The following is a 9,504-nucleotide window of genomic DNA, read 5'->3' as shown; positions in this document are numbered from 1 at the left end:
ATGTAAGTTTATTGTCCAGCAGCTGGGCGGTTGGCTATATGTAGGAGAACAGAGTGATGTAATGAATTTTGGCTGACTTGAGTTGTTTTTTTAAGTTGCAGAATTGTTGTAAAATGTTTAAACTCAAAGAGTAGGAAAGCTGATGGAATATAGGTGGTGTTGAAAGAAAAGATTATGATGATTTGTATAAAGATTGAGATATTTATGAAATATCTTTAATTAATTTATTTTTTTGTTCTGATAAAAAAAACATGTAAGTTTTATCGATCTATTTAAATCTTTTAAGATAAAAATTGAATAAATTATATTTTTGGAATACATCATATGTATACTAGGCAAAAGACTAATCTTAAGCTTGAGTAATAGATTATTGAAGACAAAATTTGATCTAACACAACCTAGTTTCACAATTCATCCTGTATTAGTGCTTCAACTCAAGTAATATGTGCGTCTTAGTAATAAGTGTAGCTAAATCTGAATTCGATTTCGACATGAAAAAAACTCATTGTATTTTGGTTTATTTTTTTTATCAATAATATAATTTAAGTATTTAAGAATACTCCAATCTGTATACAAAACAGTCTATACTAATGTTTCCGGCCAATAAAGATACAATAATATCACTGGGAAAGACTCAACCAAGGACATAGCTGCACCTAAGATCATGCCTCCTAAAGAAGCCATATATATTAATCTTCCCAATATAAATATCACACTAGCTAACATAAAGCATTTCAGCTCCACAATTTAACAAAATTCCTATTATACTTTCAAAGACGTTGGTGTTGAAAACATCGGGTAATTTTCCCACTAAAGCAGAACACTAATAGAGCTACCCAACAAATAATATTGAATATTATAACAGAAAAGAAAGTAGCATAATACCAATAAATAGAGCGGAATAATAAAAGGGATAAAGAGGAAAAATACACCTGAAACTTGTTAACGGAGTTCGGCCTGTTTAGCCTAATCTCCAAGCATCGCTGAAACAACCCGCTTTTATTAATGTGGGAGAAGATATTACAAATTGGAATAGTAGCAATGAAGGAGGAGAGGTTAATTTATAACCCTCAAACCCCCTCCCCAAATAATTCTCTCTGATGTTGGACTTGGGATTAAGCCAATAATCAACAAATCTCCACCTTGGCTTAATTTCAAGTCTCACCTAAAACAAATATTCTCAAAACATAACAAAAACAAACTTTGCGGTGCTTCAAATTTGCGCCTCCAGGTGCCAACTTCAAATGTGCAAGATATTAACCAAGTCTAAACAATGTTCAAATTTGGCCCTTGTAACCACCTTGGTGAGCATATCTGCAGGATTCTCCGTAGTGTGAATCTTCTGGGGAACAATCTCCTCTTCTTCGAGAATCTCACGCACAAAGTGCTAGTGAACATCAATGTGCTTCGTTCGTGCATGAAAGACTTGATTCTTTGCTAAATGAATAACACTCTGACTGTCAGAATATAACACAAGTTGTTTCTGACCAACTCCCAAGTCTTTAAGCAACCCATGAAGCCAAATTGCTTCCTTCACAACCTCTGTAATCGCCATAAACTTTGCCTCTGTCGTAGACAAAGCCACCGTAGACTGCAAGGGTAGACTTCCAACTAACTGGCGCTTTTGCTAAAGTAAACAAATAGCCAGTTGTAGACCGTCGCTTATCCAAATCACCTGCATAATCATAATCACAATATTCAACTATGCATTGGCCAAGTGATTCATCTTGCTCAAATGCCAATCCAACATCTAAGGTATTTTGGAGGTACCGTAGAATCCATCTCACAGCTTGCCAATGACCCTTGCTCGGATCATGCATGTACCTGCTAACAACACTCACAACCTGTGAAATATCTGGTCTCGTACACACCATTGCATACATCTAGCTTCCAACTGCATTTGCATATGGGACTTTCGCCATGTATTCTCGTTCTTCATCGGTCGTCGGAGATAAACGGCTACTCAATTTCAAATGAGGAGCAGGTGGAGTACTTACATGTTTTGTATCTTCGTGTATACCAAAACGTTGTAGTACCTTCTGCAAATATTACTTCTGTGACAGCCAAAGTTTCCCCCTCTCTTTGTCCCTGTTTATCTCCATGTCGAGAATCTTCTTGGCTTCCCCCAAATCCTTCATCTTGAACTCTTTACTCAATTGATCCTTTAACTTGTCAATCTCAACTTGGCTTTTTGCTGCAATCAGCATATCATCAACATATAAGAGTAAGTAAATGTAGGAACCATCTTGAAGTCTGCGCAAATACACACAGTGATCGTATTTGCTTCTCTTGTACTTCTGATCCTTCATGAACTTATCAAATCGTTTGTACCACTGTCTCGAAGATTGTTTCAGTCCGTACAACGATTTGCTAAGTTTACAAACCCAATCTTCTTTACCAGCAACCTTGTATCCTTCTAGCTGAGTCATATAGATTTCCTCCTTCAAATCACCGTGTAGGAACGTGGTCTTTACATCAAGTTGAGCTAGCTCCAAATTTAACTATGCTACCAAGGCCAACAAAATTTGAATGGAGGAATGTTTAACAACTGGAGAAAGTACCTCATTATATATATGTTCCCTCCCTTTGAGCAAAGCCTTTAGCAACCAACCTTGCCTTGTAGCGAACATCTTCTTTATTAGGAAATCCTTCTTTCTTTGCAAATACCCATTTGCACCTAATTGTCTTCTTACCTTTTGGTAATTGTGCCAACTTCCATGTCTTGTTCTTCTTCAAAGACTGCATCTCCTCTTCCATCGCACCTGCCCAATTACCACTCTCTAAACTCAGAATGGCTTCTGGATAAGTGGATGGAATGTCATCAACAACTGGAAGTGCATAGGCAACCATATCCATGAAACGAGTAGGCTTCTGAATATCTCGTCTTTGTCTTCTAACTACAATTGGCTCTTATTGTTGTTGAGGTTCTTGGGTAGGAACCTCTTCCTTATCTAACTCTTCTTCTACCATGGGAGAGTCACTTGTGGTGTTTCATGTTGGGATCACCACTGTCTGCTCAAACTCCACCTGCTGCGGAGTACTATCAGCTACTTCTGGATTTACCTTCTTTAACATGGCAGATTCATCAAAGGTAACATCCCTATTGATAATCGTCTTCTTTGCCTCTAGACACCACAAACGGTATCCCTTCGCTCCATAACTAAAGCCCATGAACAGAGCCTTCTTTTCCCGTGGATCCAACTTTGATTCAATCACATGATAATATGCAATAGAACCAAAAACATGTAAAGAATCATAATCAGTTGCAGGTTTTCTATACCATACCTCTAACGGGATTTTGTCATCTATAACAGATGATGGCAAACGATCGATGAGATGTTGAGCGTATGTCACAGCCTCAACCCAAAACTTTCTACCTAACTCAGCATTAGACATCATACAACGAACTTTCTCCACAAGTGTTTTGTTCATACGCTCCGACACCCGATTCTGTTGTGGTGTTTTTCTGGCAGTGAAGTGCCGAACTATACCACAATCTTGGCATACCTTCAGGAACGGATCACTCTTGTATTCTCCTCCATTGTCTGTTCAGAGAACCTTGATATGCCTTCCTCTGTCTGGTTTTCAACTTGAGTTTTCTAATTAAGGAAAATTCCAAGCACATAATCTTTGTTCTTCATGGTAAACTCCAAACTCTCATAGAAAAATCATCCACAAAAGTGACAAAATAATGTTTACCTCCGATTTATGGAATCTTGGCAAGTCCCCACACATCTGAATGCACATAATCCAGAATACCCTTGGTATTGTGAATTGCAGTGCCAAACTTCACTCTTCGTTGTTTTCCCGGAACACAATGCTCACAAAATTCAAGTTTGCAAGCCTTCGTACCTTTCAACAATCCCTGCTTAGTAAGAATTTGCAAGGATTTCTCTCCAGCATGTGTCAACCTCATATGCCACAACTTCGTTGCCTCGGCATCCTTCTTAGTGCTAGAAGTTGTTGTCACTACTGTTTCCACCACTATACTACCTTGGTAGTAATACAAATTGTTCTTCCTCACGCCTTTTAACATCACCAATGCTCCTGAAGTTGCTTTAAGAATTTCATCTCGCATCGTCACAACTAGGCCTTTAGATTCTAAAGCCCCCAATGAGATGAGATTCTTCTTCAACTTTGGCACGTACCGCACATCCCGCAAAATTCTAGTGGATCCATCAAGATTCCGCAACTTGATTGAACTTATCCCAATTGTCTTACATGGATTATCATTACCCGTGTAAAAACCCCACCATCGAGTTCTTGAAATTCAAAGAACCATTCCCGAATGGGACACATATGATAGGTACAACCTGAATCCAATATCCACTCATCTGGATGCGATGATGTTGAAAGTGAGACAATCAAAGAGATATTTGATTCCACATCACTTTTGCATTCTGCAACATTTGCATCTTGCGGAGCCTTCCCTTCTTGATCTTTATTTGCCATTACAGACTCAAAATATAGTATTCAATATTACAAAAAAATAATAATTCGGACAACCCAAGGGCGAACCTTCGGCTCTCACTACAAAAAAACGTGTATAATGCGACGATTATTTTTGCAAAAACTGGCGTTTTTAACCGTCGCAATATACATTTGTGGCGGTACCGCGTATCGCCAGTATTCTTGCCGCCACAAAGTTTAATGTGGCGATCAATTGAGAACCATTGTAGCAGACGCCATATTATGCATTGTATAAAGTGGCGGTTTTAAGCATGTAATTGACGTCTGTTATAAATGTCGTAATTTTAAAACTGGGTAAACCAATTCTAACGTAAATAGTGGCAGTTTTAACCGCCACTTAATACAGTATAGTATGACATTTATAATATACTTTATAACTATCATAATTCGAATATTAAATATTTAATTTTATTTTTAATATTTATAATAATTTATTTAATTCTATTCTATAATTTGATTTCATAATATTATTTAATTTCATATTATAATTAAATTTCATAATATAATTAAATTGTAACATAAACTAATTTTATAATATAATTAAAATTGATAAACATAATAATCAAAAGATGACTTCATTTATTCATTGATAACAAAGTTAATAATGTCAAACTAATCCAAACAACAAAGTAAATTAAATTGTCAAAATATAAATTCTTCCACTTTCAATCCTAATTTGTCTTATTGCCTCCACTTGATCCCATAATATTCTGACTTGATGATGCAGCACCACTTCCAACATCCGGTGCCTAGACTAAATTAAAATATGCTTAGAGTTAATTAATAATTTTTGAAAAATAAATGAAAACAATATTATATTATGAAATTCAAGGTATAATATGAGAGAAAAAAATTATATGAAGGCAATAAAATTAAATTAAGGCAGCTAATAAAAATCAACAATTAGAAATCAATTATAATTTTAGGATTTACCTTTAGATTCATGAGAACTAACTGTCTAAATAATAAAACAATAACCAAATTAATAGATCAATAATATAGATATTTAAATAGAAAGAGTTTGAACATCAAAGTTCAATAGGGATGATATATACCATGTACATGACACCACTATGCTTCCCTAGACCGTACAAAGGGCCAATATCAAATAAAAAGATTTAAGATCATGACTATGGATGTGTAAATTATATTTAATAGAGAAATAGAAGCATTACATGCTGGACCATGTCATTTAAAATTCATAATCCAGTCAAATAAAATTGGAAACTCAAAAATTACTAATGGTTGCAAAATCAATCTAATTGTATTATATATCATTTTTCATATATGCATGCATGCATGGGAAGATGTTTCCCTTGTATTGGAATAGATGTTACCTCTATTGCTCGTACGGTGTTTGATCTTTTTAACACCACACTTTTAATTTTGTTCCTGAAACTAAATCTTGTATGCCATGGAAGAAACAATTAATGTATCAAATCATGATTCAACTCCTAAAATACTTTATGAACAATAAATTGTAATATTCACCAATGACATAAAATTAGCAATGTTAATAGTTTTAGAGTAGGAATTAAAAAAGAAGCTAAAAAGAGGAAACAGGTGAAAGGCAAGGGCTGTTGCAAGGCCATATATACCAGCTCCCACAATCACAATATCCGCATCAACATTTTTATCCATCTTCTCCCATTTCCTTCCTATTTAACATATTTAATTAAGCCTAACATTTAAACTACTTAAAATATTGTTTATAAAGTATAACATTATAATTTTTTTTGGAAATGAATTATCAAAAAAGAAAGTGTTTAGCCACATAATTTTGGCTCCAGCTCAAGCTACTTCCAACCTAAACCATGCAGCAAAGGAAACAACCAAAAAATGAAAATAAACTAAGAATTGACCATCACTGATCTCCAACAAAAATTCTCATTTCCAAAAAATTCTAAAGCAACAGATATGGAAGAAGTAATAAAATAAAGGTTTTTCTAATGAGTGTCATAGGAGTACTAAGGTTTTACGGCACTCCTTAGCAAACCAAACCCCATAAAATGAATCAGGTATTCTATCTGGAATTTGGAAAGTAAAAGCCTAGACATTTAGCAAACCACATTGATTTGAGCTTAGGAGAGAAGATACTTCAATGGGCAAACATTGGATGGTTGATCAATCATGACATCCTCTGGCTCTGTCATATCCTCAGGCTATCCTTTCCACTTCTTGTAAATGCTAAGGGCCTCAACCATGCCTCCCTGAACATCACACAAAGTTAACTTATGTGAAAATTTTATCATTGCATACCAAATCAATCTCACGTGTAGAACTAAAACTCCCAATATATAGCAAATTAAACCATCAAACATATACACATTTAGTTTAGATTATATATATGATATATCTCAAGATATATGAATGCAAGAGATTAATATTTTTTTACCACCAAAATCTAGAAATGGAAACTTAATCACAAACTTAAAATATATATACACAGAAACACAACACGTTGCATGCACACTCTATGAAAAACTTGATAAAGATTATGATTAATTTTTCACATACCTTTTGATGCATAAGAAGCAAAGCATCTCCTTCCCCATCTCGTAGAATCAATTGTACCTTTGTGCCATAAATTCCACAACCATCAACCCTGAAAACAACCCCCTCCATTCACCATATGTGGCCCCCTCCTGACCCTTAGCATCGTTTGAGAAGATGAACAGTAGAGTTTTCTAATCACAGACATCATGCTCATCTTCCAACTCTAGTGGACTCAACAATAATATTAGCTTTGTTCTCATTCCCATGGGATCTCCTCAGGGTTCCTAGGGATTAACAAAAGATTTAATGACATTGTTCATGAAGAAACGAACACTTACAACATAAATATGCAGGGCAAAACAATGGAACACATGAAAAAGGGTGAAAAATATACCTCTATCAAAAAAAGTGTAAATCATGATGCTCAGAGTCCTTGTTGGTGACATCGTGATGCATACAATGTCCATGAACACTATCGTATTTAAACATCTATGTCTATAGACGCAACAATCACCATCAACAATCAGATTTATTCCTGAACATTGTCGATGCTTCTCCTTCTCAGAAAAGTCGTACAACAACAAATCCCTATTTCTCATTAGAACACCACAAACAATAAAGAGATGGCGGAAGAAAAAACGAAATATGGAACCAAAAACATTGAAACTTTTCCTTCGTGGAATATCCTTACCATACAAACCACACAACTTCAGATAAAAAAAATGTCAATGGGTTCTTACCTTAAGAGCGAGATGCTTATTGCCAAAGGTCGTGATGATGAGATTAAATATAGAGGGTTTGGAAATCAAGAACAAAAGAGTTGATGGTGAGGGTTTCAAAATTAGGAACTTCAAAATTATATTCGGAAGGAAATACACACAAAAACATAACTTTGCCAAAAAAAATTATCGTTCCACGTACCTGTTGCAACAACGAACCAACGATTGCGGCGGTAATGGCGGCCAAAAATTGTGAGAAGAGTGAGAAGGGTGATATGGTTTGCGGTGAGGCTGAGAACAGTGAGAGTGAGAATGTTAGCGGTGAGATTGAGAAGAAGGGTTTCAGTGAGAATGAGAAAAGGGTTTGCGGTGAGATTGAAAAGAAGGGTTTCAGTGAGAATGAGAAGAGGGTTTGCGGTGAGAATGTGAAGGGTTTTCGGTGAGAGTGAGAAGAGAAGGGTTGCGATGATAAGAGAAGGAGAATAGAACGGTTAGGGTTAGCTGAGAGAGGGGAATACGAAAGGGGGAAGTTTTAGTGAGAGGGGTTGCGTTGCGGTGAGAAGGGGGTTCAGTGAGGACAAGGTTCGAAGAGGGAAATGTGAGGGGGGAATACGAAAAAAAGAGTAAGGTTGTATATTTTCGAAGAGGGAAATACGAAAAAAATATTGGGAAAGAGGAAGGTCAAGAAGGAGGGAACGAAACATGGGAGAGCGTTTATTTCGAAGGATAATTATGGCGGTTAAGAAGCTGTCGTATTATACAGCTAATTGTGGCGGTTTTTAATAACTGCCATATTATAACCGCCACCACATACAAGTTTTTTTGTAGTGTCTTGATACCACTTGTTGGGAAAATCGGGTAATTTCCTCACTAAAACAGAAGACTAACAGAGCTACCCGACAAATAATATTGAATACTATAACAGAAAAAAAAGCAGCATAATACCAAAAAATAGAGCGGAATAATAAAAGAGATAAAGAGGAAAAACACACCCGAAACTTGTTAACGGTGTTCGGCCTGTTTAGCTTAATCTCCGAGCATCGCTGAAACAACCCACTTTTATTAATGTGGGAGAAGATATTACAAATTGGGATATTAGCAATGAAGGAGGAGAGGTTAATTTATAACCCTCAAACCCCCTCCCCAAATAATTCTCTCCGATGTGGGACTTGGGATTAAGCCAATAATCAACAGTTGCAACTTCTGCATCAGCACACACTTCAAATAAAACTAGCAAATGACCTCACCACCTAACATACCGTATTTATTTGACTAGCTCCTCCTACAACTAAAAAGTCCACAAGCGATAGAGGAGTTATTGTTATGATCATTCCCTGTAGTTAATGTTGCCTAAAGGAGGCATTAGACCCAAAGTTGTTGCCATGCTTCTGTTCGGTAGAAATCACAACATGCTAACAAATCCAGTTTTGCTCTCATAGCTCCCACCATGTCGAGCTTCCCTTCTAAGATCCTACATAATTCCTTTATGACATGCAACTCTTCATAGCAGTAACATTTTTCAGCCACACATAACAAGGCATAAAATGGATAATCACAACACAAACATATTCAGGAGTATAACTTGAAACAAAGAACAAAACATTACCAACCAGAAGCTAAACTATCTAATTGTTCTGATACAGGAAAGCGGGTTTAGGATCCAATGAGACAAGGAGAAATTAATGTTTTATTGATTGTCCTTCATCCACACCCAACTCTTAAGTTGAGCTAAAGGGAATACTTCCTCCACATCAACTTTTCCTTGATAAAAAATCATTTAGTTCCTATGAACCCATAGGCTCACTAGTGCAGATAAGTT

The 9,504-nt window shown here is 36.0% G+C and overlaps 1 long non-coding RNA gene across 2 annotated transcripts; it reads right to left on the bottom strand.

Moving 5' to 3' along the window:
- Window positions 1–5,016: 5,016 nt before the first annotated feature.
- LOC137813590 (uncharacterized) lies at window positions 5,017–8,320 on the bottom strand. 2 transcript variants are annotated; one of them, XR_011081455.1, is made up of 5 exons: window positions 7,888–8,320; window positions 7,361–7,523; window positions 6,988–7,250; window positions 5,808–6,680; window positions 5,017–5,224 (listed from the first exon to the last, which is right to left on the bottom strand). It is a non-coding gene; the product is annotated as an uncharacterized lncRNA (long non-coding RNA). The 2 variants fall into 2 exon arrangements; XR_011081454.1 differs by lacking the exon at window positions 5,017–5,224 and having other exon boundaries at window positions 6,325–6,680; window positions 7,361–7,554; window positions 7,707–8,271.
- Between the last annotated feature and the right edge of the window lie 1,184 nt (window positions 8,321–9,504).

This window comes from Phaseolus vulgaris, chromosome 1 (assembly GCF_000499845.2).
Source record: "Phaseolus vulgaris cultivar G19833 chromosome 1, P. vulgaris v2.0, whole genome shotgun sequence".
Lineage (NCBI taxonomy): Eukaryota > Viridiplantae > Streptophyta > Magnoliopsida > Fabales > Fabaceae > Phaseolus > Phaseolus vulgaris.
This window is presented reverse-complemented; position numbering and strand designations above follow the sequence as displayed.